At 51.5% G+C, this 21,773-nt stretch overlaps 1 long non-coding RNA gene across 3 annotated transcripts in view; it reads right to left on the reverse strand.

Annotated features, from left to right (window-relative positions):
* Positions 1 to 21,773, reverse strand: part of LOC107514617 — a 235,651-nt gene that overhangs the window by 158,124 nt on the left and 55,754 nt on the right. For all 3 annotated transcript variants that reach the window (XR_004955015.1, XR_004955014.1, XR_004955013.1), the window contains exons 3-4: positions 2,794 to 3,038; positions 2,316 to 2,457 (exon numbers count right to left, since the gene is read on the reverse strand). This is a non-coding gene — a long non-coding RNA (uncharacterized LOC107514617). The remainder of the gene's footprint in view (positions 1 to 2,315; positions 2,458 to 2,793; positions 3,039 to 21,773) is intronic.

The raw sequence follows: 21,773 nt of genomic DNA on the forward strand, positions 1-21,773 counted from the left end.
AAAACTTTGCAGACGTGATTAAAGATCTTGAGATGGGGAGATTATCCTGGATTATCTCAGTGGGCCCTCCCTGCAATCGCAAGTACCCTCATAAGAGAGTGGCAAAGGGGTCTGACACAGGGAGAGGAGGAGACAGCGTGCCTGCCTTGAGCAGCCTTTAGAAGCTGGAGGAAGCCAGAAGCAGCTGGTCCCCTGAGCCTCCGGAAGGAACCCCGCCCTGCCGACACCACGACTTCAGCCCTAGTGAACATGATTTCAGACTTCTGGCCTCCAGAACAGCGAGAGAGTAAATCTCTGTTGTGTTCAGTCACCATGCTTGCGGTAGCGTGTTACAGCAGCAGCAGGAGACTACTACGGGCAGCGAGGGAAAGGCACCTGGAAGGAAGGGAAGGCATCTCCACGGGGAATTACGGGCTCTGCAGGAGGGACAGCCTGCGGTTCCACGGCTCACTGCTCCCTGCACCTTCCCCCGGAGCCCAACATCCCAGAATACCAGAGGGTCTCAGGAGACACTAGAGATGAAGCCCGTAAGCACGAAGTCGGAGACACAGCTCGAACGTGACAGTTCCGAGTCTCCAGTTCAACCTTTGCCCCAGACGGTGGTGCCGCTCACTATGGCTGGGGACGTTAAGTGGGACTCTGCCCCCCAGACCACACACAGTCCCCGCAGTTCAGGAACCCGGCCTGGCCAGGACAGTCATAGTCCGTGGACAGTTCCAGGAACACCATCCCCGGTTGGCTTTGCCTGTCGTCCTGTCTGGACTGCCTGCCCCTTTGCTAAACACATCCTTCGTGTGCTGTTCGGATGGCAGGTCATCTATCCAGCGCATGAAGCATTTCATCAGCGACCTGCTTTCTCGCTCCGCACATCACAGAAACCGAAATCCCTGCCTAGAGGGGAAACAGGATCACGCCAAGGGTCCGGATAAACAGGTTGTGTTTTAAGCCCCAACGGGTGGACATAAAACAACAGGCTCATCTGGGCTCGGCACAACCCCCTTGAACGAAAGAAACTTACAAAGCACTAAGACGCCATGAGAAGCAGGATTAATACTGAAAATAAACTCGCTGGAAAGGCGAGCTGCCTCTGCAGCTCACGCTAGCGGGGCCTCCAGTTTCCTGTCGGCCTGCTGCTAGGCAAAGCCCTCTCGGTAATGAATTCATGTGAATCAAAACATAGCTTACACACACCGAGGGAGAGTTGCTCACCGAAGAAATCTCCCCACAAATTCTTTCATAATATGAGGACTCTGTTTTTAATTTATTTTTGATGAAAATCTGGATTCTTCCAATCGTATTTGCTTAAAGGGAGGTACAGATTTACAAGTACAAATTCCAGTGAGTTCTGTGCCACGGCCAACCAAGGTGATTTGCCGTCCTTCTTTTGAGGAAAGCTAGGGTTCTAGGCCTTGACTGGGCCCCTTCCACGAGCATCAACTTCCCGGCCCTGGAAGAGTTCCCCCGACTCGGCCCCAGGATGAGGGACGTGCAGGCCGCCATAGGCTGGAGATCATCCAGGGTCCCCTGATAATAAAATACACCTAATTGCAAAAGGGGGGATGTTTTTAGTGAGCAAAACACAAGGTGCTATTGATATTTTAAAAGATGAGAATGAACTCCAAGTATTCGAATTCTAATATAGAGTATTAGAGACTCTACATTACTCTATGTATCAAAATACTCTAATAATAATTAGCTGGGGTGGGGGGGAAGAGAGGGAGAGGGAAAGGGCTCAGGAGAGAAAACAGGAAGAGGGGAAGAAAGGAGATCAAAACACAGGAAATAAAAGAGCCAAAAAAGGAAAGTTAAATATAGGGACAGAGAAGGAAGGCTAGAGGGGAGGTAGGACATCGTGAGCTCGGAGCATTGAGAGACTCTCCTAGACTCTCCTTTACCACTAGGCCTGCGGATTAAGAAGCGCCCTGGGCTACCGACACCTTGGGGCGCAAGGCTTTACATGTCTCACGATCCTCTTTGAGCCTGGCCTCCGGTGAGCACCAGGAGCTGATGAGCCGGGCTGTTTTATGCGTGAGAACAGAGGCTGTTTGTCTCCTGCCTGGTATCCGGCCCCCCCCCCCCCCGCGGGAAGCACAGCGCCTGCCTTCAAGGTCCCGGGCCCTGGGTTCCCAGCACAGTCTCTCTCCCATCATCCTTCTGAAACACGAGTGGACACACAGCGCACCCCAGAATCGTCATCCGCTTCTTTCATTGTGCGTAAGCAGAGACCCTGAAATCACCCCCAACCCACGTGGACTAAATCATGCTCATAAGTGGTCGGTCTTACACGGCCCAGGCTGCTATAACTACCAACGCACCACAGACCGCATGGCTCAAACCACAGACCTTCATTTCTCAGAGTCCTGGGGGCCGGGAGGTCCGAGACCAAGGTGCTGGCAAAGCCGGTGTCTGGTGAGAGCTGGCTTCTCCCCGTGAGCTCGCAGGGTCTTTCCTGGGCGCCTGCTCATGGAGAGAGAACTCAAGTCTCTTCTTCTCATAAGGGCAGTGATCCCATGTGGGGCCCCTCCCTCACGACCTCAATTAAACCTCATTACCTCCCAAAGGCCTCACCTCCAAACACCAACGTGTTGGGGATTAAGGTATCAACATATGATGGGGGGGGGGGGAGACCACAAACATTCAATCGATGACGTAACCCGGGCCACAGAATCCAGGGTCTGTCAGAAGTTTCTCCTGTCTCAGCGAGGCCAGGCATTGGTAAGGACCACTGGCCGGTGCTGACCAGGGGGGGGGGGAGGGGAGCGGAGGGGAGGAGATGCGGGAAGCCCCTCCTACCTCGGGCTGAGCCCCGCAGAACTGCAAAACGCGGAGGGGTTATCCTGGATCCTCCCACCTCTCTCTTGGAAGCCTCCTCGCCTCGGAACACAGGGTGAGAAAACGAACTGCCTAAATTATCATGCGCGCCTCGCTCCAGCTCGCTCCGTGGGCTGCGGGGTACATGCCAGGGGTTTGGTGACGAAGGCCCCGTCCGATGTGTTTTCCCAGTTCAATCGACTGTGCTGAGAACTGTCACAATAGCCCTTGACGACGAGAAAATGAAATTTAGAGCAGAATGGAAAGCCTGACTGACATCGTAATTCTCGTTTGCACCTGTTTCTCCCCGTCCTGCTTCGTTTCCCACCCACTCCCCCCCGTGCCCCCCACAGCCCCCCCATCCCCCACTCCCCACCCCCGCCTCGTTGACGATGTTTGCGAACCTTTTCATCCACCTAATGACAAAGGAAAAGAAATGGGTTATTTTCCCAGTTTGGGTAATTGGTTCTGAAATGTTGTCACCATCTTCCAAATGACTATATTTCTTTCACGTCAAACCGCTGTGACTTCCGCATGACACAGGTTGAGGTCTGGTTAGGGTTCTAGTCCGCGGCGAGCCTGGGGAGTCTTTTGTCTTTTGTGGTTTTGGTTTTGTTTTGTTTCGTTTGCTTTGGTTTTAGAAAAAGACAAAGCAAAAAGCAAATAAGTCACCATAATAGCTTATGACAGAAAAATGAGCATCTGAATCGAATGCTAATAGCTGCGGGGAGAGGATGTATCTTGTGCCGAGAAGAGAAAGGCACAGAAAGTTATTTAAAACTGATCGAAATCCACTAGGAGTCACAATCCCATCATGGTTTCCCTTCAGAAAAGCAGTTTTCAGAAGCCCCAATTAACCTTAATTGGGTTCTGCCGTGGTGATACCTGGGATTTTAATTGCGTGGGAAGGTGATCATAAATCTCCATTCGTGGTGCCACTCATCCGTCAGAAAGTCCCCGAATGGCACACGGCCTTGCCATGCAGGGGCCTTGCTGGTCCGCCGGTGAGGCCGGGTTTTAGATCGTAAAACAAACATTCAGAAGAGAAGAAGGTCCCTCGCTGAGAGCCAGCCTGCAGTGGCTTCAGGGGTTGTGAGAAGTGAAGGGTTTCGACGCACTGAAGCTTCACCTTGCTGTGGGCTTCGGTCTTTCCTGTAACGTGAATGGGGGCACCAGCTCCCCGAGAACCTCAGAAGGAAATGACCCTCCCAATCACTGAGTGTGGCACAGAAATGTTTGTGTTTTCACTTTCAGAAAATCCACCATCAGTTCACTCCTTTTTTTATTAAAATTGCTGCGGCCTGAAAACTATCTTGGGCCTTTCGAATTGCCTAAATGTGGCTATTTAACTCAAAGGCTCTCAACACAGGCTGGGAGGCTGGCCAGAATGATTTCGGTGCCTTTCCAGAACCCCAAAGGCACATCCAAACCCAAGGGAAGAAGCCTGGCCATGTGTATTCTGAAAGAAGGAAGGAAGGAAGGAAGGAAGGAAGGAAGGAAGGAAGGAAGGAAGGAAGGAAGGAAGGAAGGAAGGAAGGAAGGAAAGATTGATTCTTGGTACAGTCTGATCTGGAGATCCTCATTACCCTCCAAACACAGCACCACAAGTTGAAAAACCATGGCTCTAGTCAAACTGACGGAAATCTCAATCACACAATCCGATAAATCGATTTTCGTTTCAGTAAATTGAATGGATGTTTGAATTGACGAGGGCCACCCGTTATTTTGAAATAGTCTGGAAACAATTCGAATGTGGTTTGGCGTGGTAGGAAAAAACCATGGCTCCAACAGGAAGACTCTTGGTCCCGATTTCACCCTCACGTTCTGACCCCTCTGCGTAGCCGGAGGAAGATCGGGGCACCTCCCCTACGACAGCCTCCCGGCTTTTGTGCTTTTCATTCGAAGCTTCACTAGTACTGCCAACGGAGGTCGTTAAAGCCATGAGAAGTCGTCAATGAAAGGAAAGAAAGCTCTGTATTCTAGCCAGGTGAGGAAATGAGTGAAAACTGGGTTTGAAGAGCCCTGCTCGTGCATGGAAAAAAACAGTCACTCTTCTAAAGACTCCCAAGCCTCCTCTCACTTAAACTATCACTATCCATTTCTGTCAGGGACTATTGAGTTGTCTGGTGGTGAAATTGGTCAGAAACGAGCCATAGAAACTGACGCTCTGCAAAGTCAAGGGACAGGGTCAACTCTTCAAGTTCTGATTCACTTTCAGACTCATGAAGGATCCTGGAAGTAATAAACTGGACTGAAACGTCCTCTCCTTACCCTGCACAAATTTTCCTAAAACTTGAAAGAAAAGCCAATGATAGTGTAAACATTGCTCTTTCATAATTTTAGGGAACCTCTCCTGCCTTTTTACCTAGCTCAACACCCTCCCTTTCTCTCTCTCTCTCTCTCATTCCCCCTCCGTCCACCCCTCCCTCTCCGTCACTCTCTGTCTCTCTGTCTCTCTGTCTCTCTGTCTCTCTCCTCCCCCGCCCCCACACACACCGTGAGCCCTCCTCATTCAAACCACACATTTCAGGAGTGACACTGAGAAAAAGGGAGACAGAGCTGTTAGGGAAATCGAGATGCCAATTAATTCTGCCCCTGCGTGCTATGTAACTCTTCCAGCCTCCTTGCTAAGTGGGAACAGGAATGTCAATGACGGATAAAAGTTGAAGAAGACGCCTGCGGAACAGGACTCTCATTATATCGCTCTCATTATATTAATTCCCTCAATATACCTTATTCATAATAAAAATATCAAAGAGAACAGAGAGAATTACATGAATAAATCTGGCTTCTATCTCACACAAGTACGGGAGACCGGCGTTCTCTGTACAGCCGTCCCTCAGCATGTGAAGGGAATTGGCTCCAGGACTCCACCCGCCTCGAATGCCAAAATCCAAGGATGTTCAAGTCCCTTACGTAAAATGGCAAGGTATCTGCATCTAACCTGTGCATGTCCTCCTGCATACTTTAAATCATCTCTAGATGACTTATAATACCTAATCTAATGTAAATGCTGTGTAAATAGTCGTTATACTGTTGTTTGGGTATCAATATCAAGAAAAAAAGCTGTGCACGTTCAGTACAGATGCATCGTAAGCCTTACTATATAGTATACGTCGGCAACAACGTAAAAATTTTTTCAAACATTTCCCATCCATAGTTGGATGCAGAACCCGGGGACACAGAAGGCTGACTGTGTATGGATATTGGTTTACCAGTTGTCCTGTTTCAGGGAATGTTTCTGATTACCTATAATTAAGGGTGAATCATAGAGTCAGGCCAGAGGAGACAGACGTTTCAGAGTCCATCTCTGATATTTAGGCCCATGTCTCCAAAGTGCGGTTGGTGAAGTGCCAGCCTCGTAACGGTTCTGGGTCTTCGTTCTCAGCGGAGGCTCCTGACCCCCACCCGGGACGCCCTGTACCTGAGCCCTGGGAGCGGGGCCCGAGCATATTCTCGATAGGGTCTACTCAGGGTACACCTGTGCTCACCAAACATTGCGAATCACTGATGGGGGCAACCGTAAGTCACTTATAGGGGAATTTTCTTACCAAGGTAAATCCAGTTGGGCTAGTTGCTTAAAAAGTGGACTCAGGATAAAATTTTCCCCAGGCCTATCTTGGGATGACAAGCTAAGTCAGACTTATTTCATTCTGTTTTAAAAATATAAAGAAAGGAATGTAAATCCTCCAGGACTGGAAAGCCAAGTGTTTGCAGCGGGGTGACAGAATAACTTGTCAAGTCCCGTGGGTCTATATAAGGCCGGGAAAGCCACAATTGATTTTTCGGCCAGGGGGCCACCAAGCGGATCAGTTAGCATCTGCTGCATAACAAACCACTCCAAAATTTGGTGACTCGAAATAACTATCATTTATTTGCTCACAATGCTGAAGTTTGATTGGGTGGTTTTTTGGTTTTGACCTGCCTCAGGTGAGACAGGTGGTCTAGGATGGCCTCACTCACCTGTCATCAGGATTAAATGAGATATTCTGCATGAAGTTTTTAGCACGAAGCCTCGCACATGAAGTTTTTAGCACATGAAGTTTTTAGCACAAAGCCTCGACTCGGCTGGTGCTGGCTTGCCTCTGGTCCCCAGGGTCTCCCTCGGCAGCCTCGCCAGGGCCTCCTGGCACAGTGGCTGCCCCTAGAGAGCCAGCGGAAGCGCGTGACCCCTGTCATACAGCAGGCTTGGAACCTGCACGTCACTTCGACCAATTAGACGGGTTAAGGACAGCTCGAATTCGAAGGAGGGGGAAACGGACTCTACGTCTTGGAGGAGGGAGGTGCAGAGGTTTGTGACCATTTGTGGTTGTGCTTCCCAGGGGAGATGTGGGGACGTGTGGGGACATTCTGAAAATAGGGTCAAAGTGGATGCGACACTTGTGCCCCTCACACACTCAGCAGTAACTCTCATTCCCTTCACACCCTTTTAAACTGCATAGTTCTCTCCTTTTCTGTTTTGCACACTCCTTTTCAAAAACCATGAAGCTCCGTATGACACTAATATACTGCAAAGCATATAATGGTAATATTTTTCCCCACGCTGTCCAGAATCAAAACTCCGGGGTCAACTTTGACAGTTAGTCGCCGCCTAGCCCTGTGGATACCGTCCCCGCAAAACTGTCATGTCCCTGGCTGAGGACGTGTGCCGCCAACGCCCTTCCTCGGTCTCTCGTGCCCTCCCCGCCACTCACTGGTTAGGAGACTTCGGACTCAGGTTCCGATGCCTCCCTTTCATCATCCGTTAAATGGGGACAATCATAGACTTATCGGTTAGAGTCGTCATCAGGATTAAATGAGATATTCTGCCTGAAGTTTTTAGCACAAAGCCTCGCACTTTAGCAAATGTTCACTGAGCATCGGCTGTTGTTCTATTCGACCTACCGCGATTCATCTTCCCTATTTACCAGATTGTTTCTCCAGTTCAAAAGACATAAGGGAGCCCCCCAAAGGGTCTTTTGATGAAGACCCTTACCCTTTTCCCCCTAGGTCACTCTCTTCCCTCGAGACACGCACCCACAAGCACTCGGTGGCCACCTACCTGCCCAGGTGCTGTATCAGTGTCCTCAAACACTCAAACAGCGCACAGTCTCTGTACTAGGAAGGTCACTGTTCCCTCAAAAGACCCCCCCCATCACATGCTCTCATTCTCCATTCCAACCCCAGCCTCAAATGACGCTTTCTTCCTTTGAACATCCAACATAATGTATTTGCTTCTCTCGTGGCACTTATGTTATGCCTGCACTATGATTCTAACTAATCTTACATAATGGACTGCAAGCTCTTGGAACCATCTCTCGTCATCTAACTTCTGCCTCTATGTTTAATCTGCTGTGATGCACGTAATAGAACCTCAACAACCGTTTTCCGAATTCAGAGATAGGACTAACGCCTGCCTTATCAATGTTTTGGACTCATATCAGGCTGTAGGGGTTAAGTTCCAACCCATACTGTAGCTGAGCTGGTATAATAACACACCACAAAATCACTGTGTTCTGTTGTCCTTCTACCAACACAAATGTGCACGACTCATTGCCTCGGCCTCTTCCTACAGATTGTTGAAGAATTTGTGGAAGCAAGAGGTTCTCAAAGCTCTCACTCGCTCTTGATTTTCTGCCCCTTTTCATAGGACCTGTGGGTAAACTATCATCTCTGACTAATGCTATTTTAACTTGACCCAATGGTGTTTAAAGTTATTGGATGGCATTTTAAGTTGATCTAATTTAATTAATCTGATTTAATTAAACAGCATGTCCATCTGATGTTATTTAAATTAACCCGATGGTATTTTAAATGTATCACAGTCCAGAAGTTAACCAGCATCAATAAAACTGGTCTAGGGCAGCGCTTCTCAAAGTGTGGTCCCTGGACCAGCAACGGCATCAGGATTGCTCGGGGACTCATTAGAAATGCAAAGTCTCAGAACCAAACCCAAACTTACTGAGTCAGCAGGTCGGAGGGCGGGGCCCAGGAGACGATGTTTCAGTACACTTCGGGTGATTCTGACGTACGTTTTGTTTGAGGACCCCTGGTGAACGGACAGAGCAAAAGTTTTTGCGCAAATAAACTGGTGATGCAGATGGAAGATGGGAAACAAATTCTGGATGAAAATGAACTATTCCTGGGTTACAGTTCGCGCAGATTTGCAGAAGACCAGCAGAGAGAGCAGATGCATGCCTGGCTGAGACCCAACTTCCACGATTGGCCAAGGGATAAGATGTGCATCTGTTTACTCTGGAACTAAGGGGACAGGGACTGTGTCTTAATGTGACAGTCAGTACCCGGGGTTATTTTTAGGGTTGAGTTTCTACTTCACAGGCGGAAGTAGAAAAGTCCGAAAGATTTAGAACATGCTTTGAAGAATGCAGTACATAAAATGTCTTGGGATTTGGATTTTCCCTTCACAATGAAGATTCAGAAATGCAAGAAAGGAGCAGAGTGATTGATTGATTTGCACCGTAGTTTGCAATACAGGGGAGCCAGCCGGCCTCACCTGCAGGCATCCAAGCATGCAAAGCAGTGGCCAGTGGCTCAGGGCCTCGTCTGATCTCCCTGAGATGGCCGCTGATGGCACACGCATTCTCACACCGTCACGTGAGGTAGAATTACCTTATTAACCTCTATGACCCCTGAGGGCCAAGCAGCTCCAATCACATTTTGCTGCATAACTGCCTCTTATCTTCATTAAGTCTAGCGACAGCTTTCCTACTGGTAGAAAAACATGCCTTAGCCCATGTTTGAGGACCCACTGCTAGGTCAAGTTATGCAAAATCTCTGACTTTCCGAAAAAAAAAAAAAATGCATAGGGGCACGTAAAAGTTTGAAATCCATTCTCTACCGATTGCTTTTGGCTAAGTTCCTTGATCAAAGGATTTTCAGTGATTCCTTAGAGAATCAAATTAGAGCAAATCAGAGATTTAACTCTCTGTTTCAGACAATGTGCAAGAGGTATAGAGAGAAAGAGTAAAGCGTAACGAGACTCAAGGAACTCCCACGGAGACAAGCACCTCGAACGTAATGCCAAAACTTTTACATACTGGGGTGTGATGAGGGCTCACAGGACACAGTTGGAAGTCGAAGTGGAACCGAAACTAGAAGTAGCTATGTAAAAATTGCGACTGTAAAGCAGTACAGAGGAAGCAGGTCGCATTCCTCATCCGATGCAGATTCTACCTGACTATTTCATGTCACCGGTCATATAGAAAGTGACATTCATTGACGAACAGCTTGACATAATTTGGGGTCTTGTGGTCCCGTTAGTTTTTTTCAACTCGACTGAGGTATAATTGACATAAAATTATAATACATTTAAAGGACACGACGTGAGGATGTGCTGTACATCTAAGGTCCCAGGAATTTTAAAAGGAACTGACTTTACAATGTTCTCTTCGCCCCTCTTTCCCCACCCCCCCCCCGTCAGAACCTAAAACCAAAGAACTTGCTAACGAATGCATTTTAAGATGAAGAATCTCTTATCCTCGACAAAGCTGAGAAGAACTATCAGTATAGTTAAGAACACTATGAAATTCTTCCTAGATTCTCTGACATCCCTTCTCACCTTACAGATTCAAGGTGATTTGTTCAGTACACAAATATTCACTGAGCCCCTAATAAGTTCCAGATGCTGTGCTGGAAACTGGGAACACAGTCAAGGAATTTGCAGACTCCCCTGAGGTGCTTCTGAAAGATAGACTTAGGCCACTTGGCCTCCAGCTAAAGCTCTTGGACCATGAGGGCAGTCTCAGCAAAAGGGGTGCAGGCTGTTGCAATTTGAACTTGGCTGTGCTGGTATGTGTGTTGGGGTCGGGTGGAGGTCCCAGTGACTCAACAGAAGAAGAAATTGGAGGAGGTGATTTGAGGGCTTTAAGGTAAGAAATTATTTCTAATTTTACATCCTTTGGACTTTAATATATCTGAACTTGAACTTTCAAAGAGATTTACTAATAGAACTTTAATTTCTCCCTGGAAATTTGGTAATGGGAGAAACTTTATATCCGACTTTGGGGCTGGCATTTTATTATTAGATCTTGGCGTCATCTAACCTCCTTATAGATTCTCCAATATGCTCTGCTGAACAACAGGACTGGAGGGGACAGGGTGCTGTCCTCAACAGCCGGGTGCTGTGATCACCGTCTCTAGGCGGCAGACACCTGTTTGGGGTCTGCCAGGTGCATGTTCTGACTAGGTCCCCGCTGGATGTTAAACTTCTCTGGTTTCACTGTTGCTCGCAGTTACGAGTGGGACTAGAAAATGTGGGGAGCGCAGTGGTTCTGGGAAACCAAAGAGACTTACAGCGAAGTCTTCGCAGGCGAGGCCCAGAAGCCCAGGAGTGGTGTTTGGGAAGCGGGGTTTCAAAGACTTCCCGGCTCCCGTTGTCAGAGCGAGACCCAGCACTGGGGCTGGGACCCAGAGAGCCACCCGGGGGTCTCATACTCATGGTCCTCACGGCGTGGAGCCCGGAACGACAGCATCGGCACCGCCTGGGGCGCTGTCGTGCCCACGCCAAGTCGTCGGTGGGATTCCAGAAAATCCCCCTCTGCGCCAAGGCACCCAACGTCGCGACCCTGAGACACCGAGCTCGAGGTCACAGGATGCCGGGAATGTGAATGGAGGCTGGGATGGCCCGCGATCTATCGCTCAAGCCGGGTGAACCGAAAGGTCGCTTTATCAAACCAGACGCACCCAAATCAGAGACGTGACCCCAAATCAAGCCGCACCAGTAATTCCAAGGACATAAGCAATCGAGAGCCATGGGGAAAGCAGGGCGCTGGCCGGGGTGCCCTACGCGACTGCCAGGCCTTCGTTCCCACATCGGACACGCGCCCTCTGGCCCAGACTACGATCGTCATCACTCTGGGGTCTCGAGATGGGGTTTACCTGTCGCCTCACTCGGCAAGGAGTTTCCAGGTGACAAAACATCCCCATTTTCTGCCCAGACAACGTGATCTCGCCCCAGGGTAAATGTATAGCATCCAGGCTCGTTGGCCATAGGAGTCCTACAGCAGGGACAGCCCTCTAAGAACGGCCCGTACACGGGGCTCTCCCACCATGCCATTAGCCTGCCAGGAGGTCGTGGCCAGCATGAGCACAGGGGTGCAACCAGGTCACCCCCATCCCACTCTGGAAGCAGCCCCCCAGGGACCAGAGTCGAAACGGGCCACAGGCGAGCTGTTTCAACAGCTTCCTCTCCACCCGGACACTCTTTAGAGGGGAAGGAAAGGCCCTGTTAATAATTCTGCCGAGACAACGGGTATAAACTGGGACCAACCCGATGGACCAGGATGCACTGTCACCCAACACTGGGAGTCGGCGGGAGGCGGAAGAAAAATGAGATTTCAAATGCAGGGAACCAGAAGCTGGTCCGTGGGAAATTGTTTTAATCTTTAGACGTGTAAGACTGTAACTGGAGAGGTCTCATTGAAGCCAAGTCGAAACGAAAGTTCTTTGCTGTCGGGAATATACTTGATAAAGCATGATATACAATTATAAAAGCACTAGATTGTTCTTTTGATGAAAATTGTGCACAACAGAATTTATCATAACTCCTTTATCATAGGCTGAAATCCTATACTTTTATTAAACGAATTTGTCTGTGTGTGATATCACATGATTTATGTATTCTCAGCTCTAAAATAAAATAAAATAAAATAAAAGGTTGATCAATCATGCTAAAGGACTGAATAATCTTTCTAATCTCGCTAGAGAAATTGATACTACAAAATCATCGTCATGAAAAGAAGCCATCAGAGTCTGCTGCCCAAAAAAGTAAGGGAAAAATAAAAGGTATTCTAAAAAATAAATTAGTAAAAATAGTATGTTATTTTCTCGATTTCGTGACATTTATGATACTTTCGGCTGTGTGAGCTGCCACGTGGTGAGGTAGGAGTCAGATAGATGTGATTCGAATCCTGCCCCACCCCCTCTACTAATTAGAGGACCTTGGACGAGCCCCTTCACCTCTGGAGCCGCCGTCCCCCCACCCGTAAGATGGGGGAACATGCGTGGCCTGCATCGTATGGATACCACGAAGGGCACACACGCTCTGTGCATAACACGAGCTTGACCTGGTGCGTGAGAAGTACACCACTAGTGCTCACAATTAAGTAGGCCAGTTCCCTGCCCTCGCTGAGCTCCATTCCTGCACTCACAAACAAGGGCGACAATACCCGCCTGACGGAAATGCAAGGATTCGAGGTTAATACGGGAACTGGCATTTAATGGGCATCTATAAATTAAAATGATTGGGCTCCCAACAACAGGGCCCAGCGAGCCGACGCGTCCCCTCTCACGGCTTCCTCAGCGACAGGGTCCAGTCCACCTGGGAGAAGTTCGGGACCTGGCGACGCCACCCCCAGACTCCCGGCCGCCCGCCCCGTTGCTCCCGTGTGGGACTATGGAGACCATGGTTGCCTCGGACTCTGTTCTGAATAAAAGCATCTAGCCTTAGGGCGACAGGACGTCTGCCTTTTACATTTCGTTTCATGGTTTTTCTTTTTCCTCTCTTTTTCGAGTTTGCAGTGTTTGTTTTATTACACACTGTATGGGGGGGGGGGGAAGTTGTTAATTGGAATGCTGGGATCTCCCCACGCCTAGAAATTAAACGATACACTTGGGTCCCAAGAAGAAATGGGTATTGATTCCACTTCAACTGTCAGGGATGTTCTCTGACTTCCAACACGCTCTGCTCCCTTCCTCCGCAGGCAGAAAACAGCATATTTTAGGTAGTGCGGCCTGACTTTCTTAATGCAAAGGCTGGAAGCCTTCATTTAAAAAGCAAAAGCACTAAACACCCGAGACGAGGTCATCTCAATGTTATACTTGGAGAAAACGATGAAAAAACTGGTACTTTCACTGAACTTCGACCTCTGGTGTCAATTTAATCCACTTGCTGACTCTTACTCATTTCTGAACCACTGAGGCCTGCGCATTACCCTTATAGGCATTCCTTGGAGATAAGGCCGAAGATGTGAATTTTACTTCTGAGATTCTGCACTTAGAAGCCTGGGGGCTGCAGAGACCCGAGATGTAAACCGAGGACGGAGGGAGGGAGGGAAGAAAGGGCGTCAGCTCTGCGTCTCCCCCAGCACCCGCCTACGCGTCTGACAAGCATCCTGCCCGCTCGGAGCCCACCTTTGGGACTCGCGCCCAGGCAAGGTTTGGGGGTTTTGCTTCTTTTTTAATAAGATGGACCCTAATAGGACAACAGCTCTCAGGGAGAGAGACTCACCAGTACAATCCCAAGCAATTCCCACGCATCATTCTATTAAACTATTTCATCTACAAGTCTGAATGAGAGAGACCGATGTTTTCCACCTGGGACAGCGGGGCTGGGCCACTCCACACACACACACACACACGCACGCACACACACGCACGCACACACACACACGCACGCACGCAGGCCTGGGATACACACAGCTGTCCCCGGGCCCTGTGCATCGCACTGTGCTTTCCAGCCGGGGTCGGGTCTGACCCATGGTCAGCCTCACCTTCCGCTCACACCCTGGTCCTGATGCTGGACGCACCCCGCACCGCCACGGTCAAGGGGGATGCTCAGAAACCTGCTACAAAAATAGAGCTGAAGGTCATCTTTGTTGACAATCTAATTTAAATATGGGTATCTGTATGCATATACATGTCCGTGCGTGCACATATGTGTGTGTGTGTGTATGTGCACACACACACCTAGAGCCAGATACATAGGCATATTAAGTGTAGATTTTAACCGACACATGTTGTTTAGGTAAGTTATATGCACATGTATTGTACATTGTATCTTTCTCTCCTTCCTTCCTTCCTTCCTTCCTTCCTTCCTTCCTTCCTTCCTTCCTTCCATCTATTTCAGGCCAGAATCCCCAGAACACTATCTATACTGTCAAAGAGTGACATAAACTCCTGGACAGGCTTGGGGTCTGTTCCTGTCTAAGCTCTCCCAGAATTTTTGGACATCCAGCTCCAAAACACTTCACACAGCAGGACTTTTGATTCCAACTGCAACCCCCAGAGGAATCCCACACCTGCCTAAAATCCTGCGCCATAATCTGAGATACAACCAAGTCACGGGGGGGCTAACTGCTCAAGAAAACGAATGTAATGAATACAATGAATATTATATATTGATTAACGAATATAACGAATAAATGAATAGAATGAAGCTGACCCACTGCCACTGAGCAAAGCACAGAACAGGCTTGGGCTACACTCTGGGCTCTCCCACTCGTCGGCTCTGTGACCTTGAGGTACAGAACCTCCTTAGCCTCCATTTCTTCAGCTGTAAAATGGGGAGAATTCCATCCAGCTCCTCAGGTTGTGCTGAGGATTAACGAGATGAGGCTGCAAAGTGTTCAGCGAGCCAGTGCCTGGCTGTGCTGGTGCTGGATCAATAGTGCTGACCGATGGTGGAGGCCACTAATGAGACCTGGGCTTTGAGCTATTCTTATGGCAAAGCGGAACCCAGGCAGTTAGCATCCCACCGGAAGGCCAGCTTCCCTCGGAGGCAGCAGTAACAAAAGGAGGCTCCAGCTCCCTCCTCTCTGAGCCCTCCACTGGGAAGGGCTCCCTGCTGTGGGGCGGGTCACCACTCACGCTGGGCCCGGTCGCGGTCTGGGAGTCCTGGACACAGACTTCAGACGGATGCCGCTGCCTCTCCGAGGGGGCCAGCACAGAGGGACACGGGCAGGCAGCACTTCCTTTCATTGTGCCTGCTCTTTATTCTCCGCATCCCTCGACCTAAGGCCACATAGGGATGTGTATCAGATTTCCCTAAAAGGTAGGAAGGATGAAAGGGAGCTACACGTTGAGAGAGCTCACGACACTATGGCAGAGCGGACGTTCCCGTGTTCTCAGGCGGCAGGGCCCTGAGAGGTGCCTGCTCCTCGGAGAGGGGCCCGGCCCACCTCCTCGCCCGCCGCCCCACCCTCCATCCCTCGACGACACGCCTTCCCTCTCCCCTCTGCTGCAGAGACACTCGTGCTCCAGACTCCTCTTCCTGGGCACACAGGCCACCTCGCAGTCAACATTAGGGCATCTGATGGGCTCTGGACCACGGGACATGACTGCAGGTGACGTTTGCTACTTCCAGGCCTGGCCACGACGCGCCTGCACGAGTCTCCGCTGCCCCTCTCCCCCCCGCGGCCACATTCTTGGAGGCCGCGAGTTTCAGATGCTGTCACTGCGAGGTGGAGAGCTGCCCGCCCCGCACGAGACAGAGCTGGTGCCCGCGGCAGGAGCGCGCGCTCCAGCGCGAGGCCGCAGGGAGCCCGGGGCTCGCGGGGTGGCGCGGCTCAGCATCGGCCCCCCTCACGAACACACCCCAGACCCCGACTCTTCATCTGCCCTGCTGGAAAGTCTGCCTCCTCCTCGTCCCGTGGAATCCGAGTGACTCACCTCAATCGCACCCCCAGGAGGAAGCGCGACTTCAACGCAGCAGTCGGCGGCGACTCTGGCACGTCGCACTCCACAGAAGGGCCCAGCACGATAGTCTCAGACCAGGACTCACAGGCGCAACTGTCCAGATTCGTCGCACGAGTGATGCCAACGAGCGACACGGGCTGGGAACAGAGCCGTGGCTGGCAGACGGGACGGCGCGCTTCAGCTGAAGGAAGCGGTGCCCGCCGGCCTCCCCGGCTGCTCCCCCGCAGACGGCGGCCGGTGCGGCCAGACCTTCCAGTGGCTTCAGAGAAGACAGGAATCTGGATTTCTGCATCAAATCTCCAAAGTTCTGTAATTTGGCAACTACCTCAAACTAAAGACAAATATTTTGCCTGGCAAACAAAAACCGAGTTGCCTGCTCTGTCCGTGCTACGTCATATACCAGTTCTGCATCCCCTCTTCCAAACCCATATGATTTAAAGCCTGCCCTATGGCTGGCAAGGCTGCCTCGATATGTCCACATCCTGCATGATCACAGAGCAATACCTCTTCTTCCTCAGCAGCGCTGCCCCACCCCCAAATTCAAAGTGTGCCACGATGGCCAGCTATCCAGCCCACCGATAAGTCATACGTGTGCGGACGGTCCCTGCCTCAAGAAGGTTTGACCGGTGAGTTTTCCACTTTACTATGGTGTGAAAGCGATACACACTCAGTAGAAACGGGACTGCACATTTTGAGATTTCGATCTTCCCCCGGGCTAGCGATACGAGGCCCGGCACGGTCCTCTGTGACGCGGGACAGTGGCAGTGAGCGCGGCCCCTAGTCAGCCAGCGACCAGCAGGGCAAACGCCCAGCACCCTGTGGGTGACCCTACGGTGGGTGCAGTGCCGGCTGCAGCTCCCCCACTGACACCAAGGTCGGCCTCAAGCTCTAAAATTACCATATGCAAGACCTGCCGAAGTCCTTAGCCAGGGACTGCCTGCTCCATCCTCCCTGGGGGGTCGGGGGGAAGGGCAGGCCCATGGGTGACTGCTGCCCACACTGACCCCCGCCTCTCCTCCAAACAACCTACACGAGTGAAATAACAGTCAGGGATTAGAGCTCTTTTTTTATTTCTTTTTCGGTGTGCCTGTGCTACAATTTTTCTGAGAACAAGGCCAGCTAGCTTTTAGAAGGATCAAACAGAATTTGAAAATCTCCCTACTTTTTGTGGCAAGAGCTTTCAGAATATCAAATATTTCTTACCAAAGAAAAGCATTTGCAAGCAAATGGGTCAGAAGATTTTTCTACGATTATCTCGTCTAGAATAGAGCAGTTTGAAACCAGAGAAAATGGGTGTTACCAGGGAGGAGAAAAAGAAACCACTGCTTTAAGAGCATAAGAAAGCCGGTCCCTGAGACTCTCAGAAATAGAGATGGAATAAGTTTTTCCTGCTGCCCACGTGAGCTCCAAGCACAAGAGCGGCTGCCTTTCAGGGCAGAAAACTCTTTTCAAAGCACAAATATTGGAAAAACAGACCGAGACACCAGCGCATCCTAAACACAGCTGTGTTTGTCTGCACCGACTCCCTGCCAGGCTGTGTCTGACTTAACCGGCCACCCCCGGGGACCAAAGGCTTCCGCGTCCACGTGGTCAACCTCCGGGACCCGGGTCTCCCAGCACCCGTCATGGCTCGTGTCGGAGACGGCAACCTGGCCTCTTATTAAATGCTGCAGCCAACAGAGAAGTTTTCGTAATCTCTGCAGTTTTGTATTAAATGTGTGCGCAGAGGGCTGTGATCTGTATTCATTCGATTAGGAAAACGTCCAGCCACCCGTCCTGAGTGTGTGCCAACTCCCCACCCCCACGCTAATGAGCATGGCCGTGTGGCCCCAGCCCCATCATGAGGCATCTGAGTCCCAAGCGTCTCCAGGAGAATGTATTTAGCAATACTGGAAAAAAAGAAAGGAAAATGGGATGTAAGATTGGCCAACCTGTTGGGCTCGGCCAGGGACAGCGGTCAGCAGCCTACTTTGCGAGCTCCGGGTCCCCTGAGGGTGAGGGGCCCACCGAAGTGGTCAGGGAAGCGAAGCCCAGGCCTGTTCCCGGGATCACGAGCCGGCCTGGCTGGCCTGGCTATCTCGGGCCTGCGGCACCCGGCTGGGGAACCTTCGTTCACGAGAGAGCACGGACTGTCCCGAGCTCGGGCCTAAGGACTGAGCATCGGCGTCCAAAGGACAACAACAGAAGCCATTCTCTCTCTCCAGCCTGGGCCGCCAAGTGCAAGGCCAGGACTGCCTGGCATTTGCCGTTGCCATGGCAGCGCTGTTTTGTTCTAGCTGGCGAAGCACACGGAGAGGACCGGATAAACGCTGCAGGAAACCACACGCGAACAGCCCCGGCACCTCGTGGCGGGCTCTGCCCGGTGTGGGTCAGCAGCGGATGCGAGGAAGGAGCGGTGCCTGGAAACTAGCAGCTCCTTCAAGCGCAGTGCCCGACCGAGCACGACTCGCATCCGGCCCAGAGCTCTGGGGCTCTCTGCTTCACTTCCCGGGGCACCGGAAAAGCGTGCGGCGCACTCCGAACGCTGCCGGAGACGCGCGGGCCGAGCGAGGGACAGGAGCGAGGCGCCGCTCCTCCCTCGGCCCACGAGTCTGCGGAGCTTTGGCTCCTCTGCCACCCCGGTGCCTCTCGGCCGCCCGCACGGCTGCCCCCGCACGGCCACCCCCCGCACGGCCGCCTGCACGACCACGCCCGCACGGCCACCCCCGCACGGCGACCCGCATGGCCACCCGCACGGCCGCCCCCGCACGGCCACCCCCCGCACGGCCACCTGCACGACCACGCCCGCACAGCCACATGCACGGCCACCCGCACGGCCAGACGCATGGTCACCCGCGCACGGCCACCCCCCGCACGGCCACCCGTGCACGGCCACCCCCCGCACGGCCACCTGCACGACCACGCCCGCACGGCCACATGCACGGCCACCCGCACGGCCAGACGCATGGCCACCCGCGCACAGCCACCCCCCGCACGGCCACCCGCGCACGGCCACCCCCCGCACGGCCAGACGCACGGCCAGACGCACGGCCACATGCACGGCCACCCCCCGCACGGCCCCCCCGCGCACGGCCACATGCACGGCCACGCCAGCACGGCCGCCCCCGCACGGCCACCCCCGCATGGCTGCAGAGGGCTCTGTCAAATCCAGTCGCTGTTTGGGAGCAGCAGCCCCTGCACCTGCGCATTGGTGGCTGCGGGGGAACCAGCACCTCCGTCTCTCCCACGGGAGACCCCTGGGGCGGGCACGGAGGTCGTGAGAAATGGCTTAGATCCACTATTTGCTGGACATATAGCTACTCTCTGCCACTCAGTAAGGAAGGCAGGCGGGAAGGCCTAGTCCCAGCCGAGGCACCAGTCACACAGCATGTAATAGGCCTAATTCCCTCCTCTTTCTGCTGAATACAGACTGAACTGTCTCAGAAAAGGAAGCGGACTTCTCCCCAGCACTGAGGGATGTTATAACATCAAAGCGCTCGCAGTAGTTTTAGTGTTAAATAAATTCCTCTAAAGATCCCTGGTTACTTTTTATGCCAGCCTCTCACTGTCAGCATTATAGCCTCTATCTGACAAATAGGAAAAATCGGAGGTCCCGTTAAGTTTCATGTTCGCAAAAGGTCATAAATCACAGGTTAAAGGGGAGAGATCGCAAGCTCCAGATCCTAGCCATAAACTCACCTCCCTCGTCAGGTGACAGGGCTCCTCCCCTGCCCACAAGGACACAGAGGGCCGAATGCAAATGAATCGGCTGCCTGCATCCTCCCTGTTCTCGGGCGAGGCTGCAACCTCACTTCTCCAGGGTATGGCCTCAGCCAGACGCACCCCTGAATATCCTAACGTCCTCCGCTACCTGACATCTGCGCATTTGGACCTTCAGGTTAATGATCTTAAATCGCTTTCGTTTAAGTGAGCTGAGAAATGGTATGGTCTGGGCTACGTGTAAAATTAAAAGGGACGGAAGGAAGGACCCAAGGTGGAAGGAGCTGGAGGAAATCCACGTATTTAAACAAAGCACGACTGTCCTCAGGATGGGATTTACTGTGATCGAAAAGCAGATCGCGTTTGTCTCCGTTTCTCCAGATTCATAACCAGCGGCCAGGCAGATGGCAGGTGCTCACCACAATCCTTTGCAGAGCTGACGATATTCCCCAGGCTCCAGCGCCAGCGTGAAAAGAAGTGTCTGCAGAACGGTGAAATGCACCTGAGGCTCACCTGCTGAGCCTCCGCGACCCGCTCACCCTGAATCCTGCGGGGAGCCCAGCCCACGAGAACCTCTGAGTCTGCAGGTCCCTGTCCTGCTGTCCCTGAGTGAAGCCGGAAACCAAGGCGGGTCCTGCCTCCAGGCGGGGAGAGAGGCAGCAACTTCCACCCTTGCGTCCAGCGCTAGGCGAGGACTCATTCTTTGTCATTAGAAATGAAAAACGATAATACCTGTCTTTTTGCGATCTCTCAGGAAACAAGTGTGCCCTCACCCACATCATGTCATGTTCACGAACGACCCTTGAGTTTGCACACAGCACTCTCAAGACTGCTTTGGCGGAGAAAATAACAAAAGGAGCAGAAACCCAAATCTAGGAAATTAAGGCTTAAGAGTGGCCACAGCTCACGGAGTACCGAGTGACCGCCGCGCACTGTGTTTAGCGTGACAGTAGCGTCGGATCCATTCTTCGCACACACACAGAAGGAGGTGCCCGCTCATTCCCCGGGCGAAGGCACAGAGCTCAGAGAAGTCAAGCGGCTCGCCCTGGATCACACAGCCCGTAAATGATAGAGGCAAAATTGGAATCCAGGCTGGGCTGACCCCGAATTCCGGCGAGTTCTTTACCATTACATGTAGCGCTCCCCTCCAGCTTCAGGCAAGAAGCAGCACGTGTGCTCCATAAATGATACCCGAGTCTACTCTCCCCAGAAAAGGCAGAAGGAAAAGCACCGGAAATGAGCGGTTTGGGTTTTTTTTTTTTTGAATGGGTAAACTATTTACAGGTTTCGAAATTAAACCATCTTCAGGAGGACAGAGTGAAACCTCTTTATCCCCACCCTGTCCCCCGTCGGCTCTCTAAAAAGGCAAGCACTTTATCAGATTTTCGAGATACCCTTCAGAGTTCCTTTATGCAAATCTGAGCACGTATAAATAGATGTTTTTTCACAGAAGGCAATGCCCTCCCATCCTGTTCTGCATCTTTTTTTCTTTTTCCATTTAACCAAAGACTTGTCAATCTTCCCATTGCAATATGCAGAGACACCCCTCTTCTTTTACACTGCAGTACGGCATTGATCGGCATTCCGTTGTATTGATGCGCTGTGACTGATTTCTAGTTCCGTGCCGATGGCCGGCTGCCTTGTTCCCGATCTTTCGGCAGTAAGAAAAATGCTACAGTGAATAACTTTGAACATACACCCTTTTATATGTGTGCCGGTACGCCTGCGTGATAACTTCTCAAAAGTGGATTGCTGGGTGAAAAGATAGATACGTTTGCAATTTAGAGGGGTAGTGGCAAGCTGCCCTCCATGGGAGGTACACCCACGGGCACCAGCAGCATGAGAGCGCG

Source organism: Rousettus aegyptiacus, unplaced genomic scaffold (genome assembly GCF_014176215.1).
Source record: "Rousettus aegyptiacus isolate mRouAeg1 unplaced genomic scaffold, mRouAeg1.p scaffold_m13_p_16, whole genome shotgun sequence".
NCBI classification, from domain to species: Eukaryota; Metazoa; Chordata; class Mammalia; order Chiroptera; family Pteropodidae; genus Rousettus; species Rousettus aegyptiacus.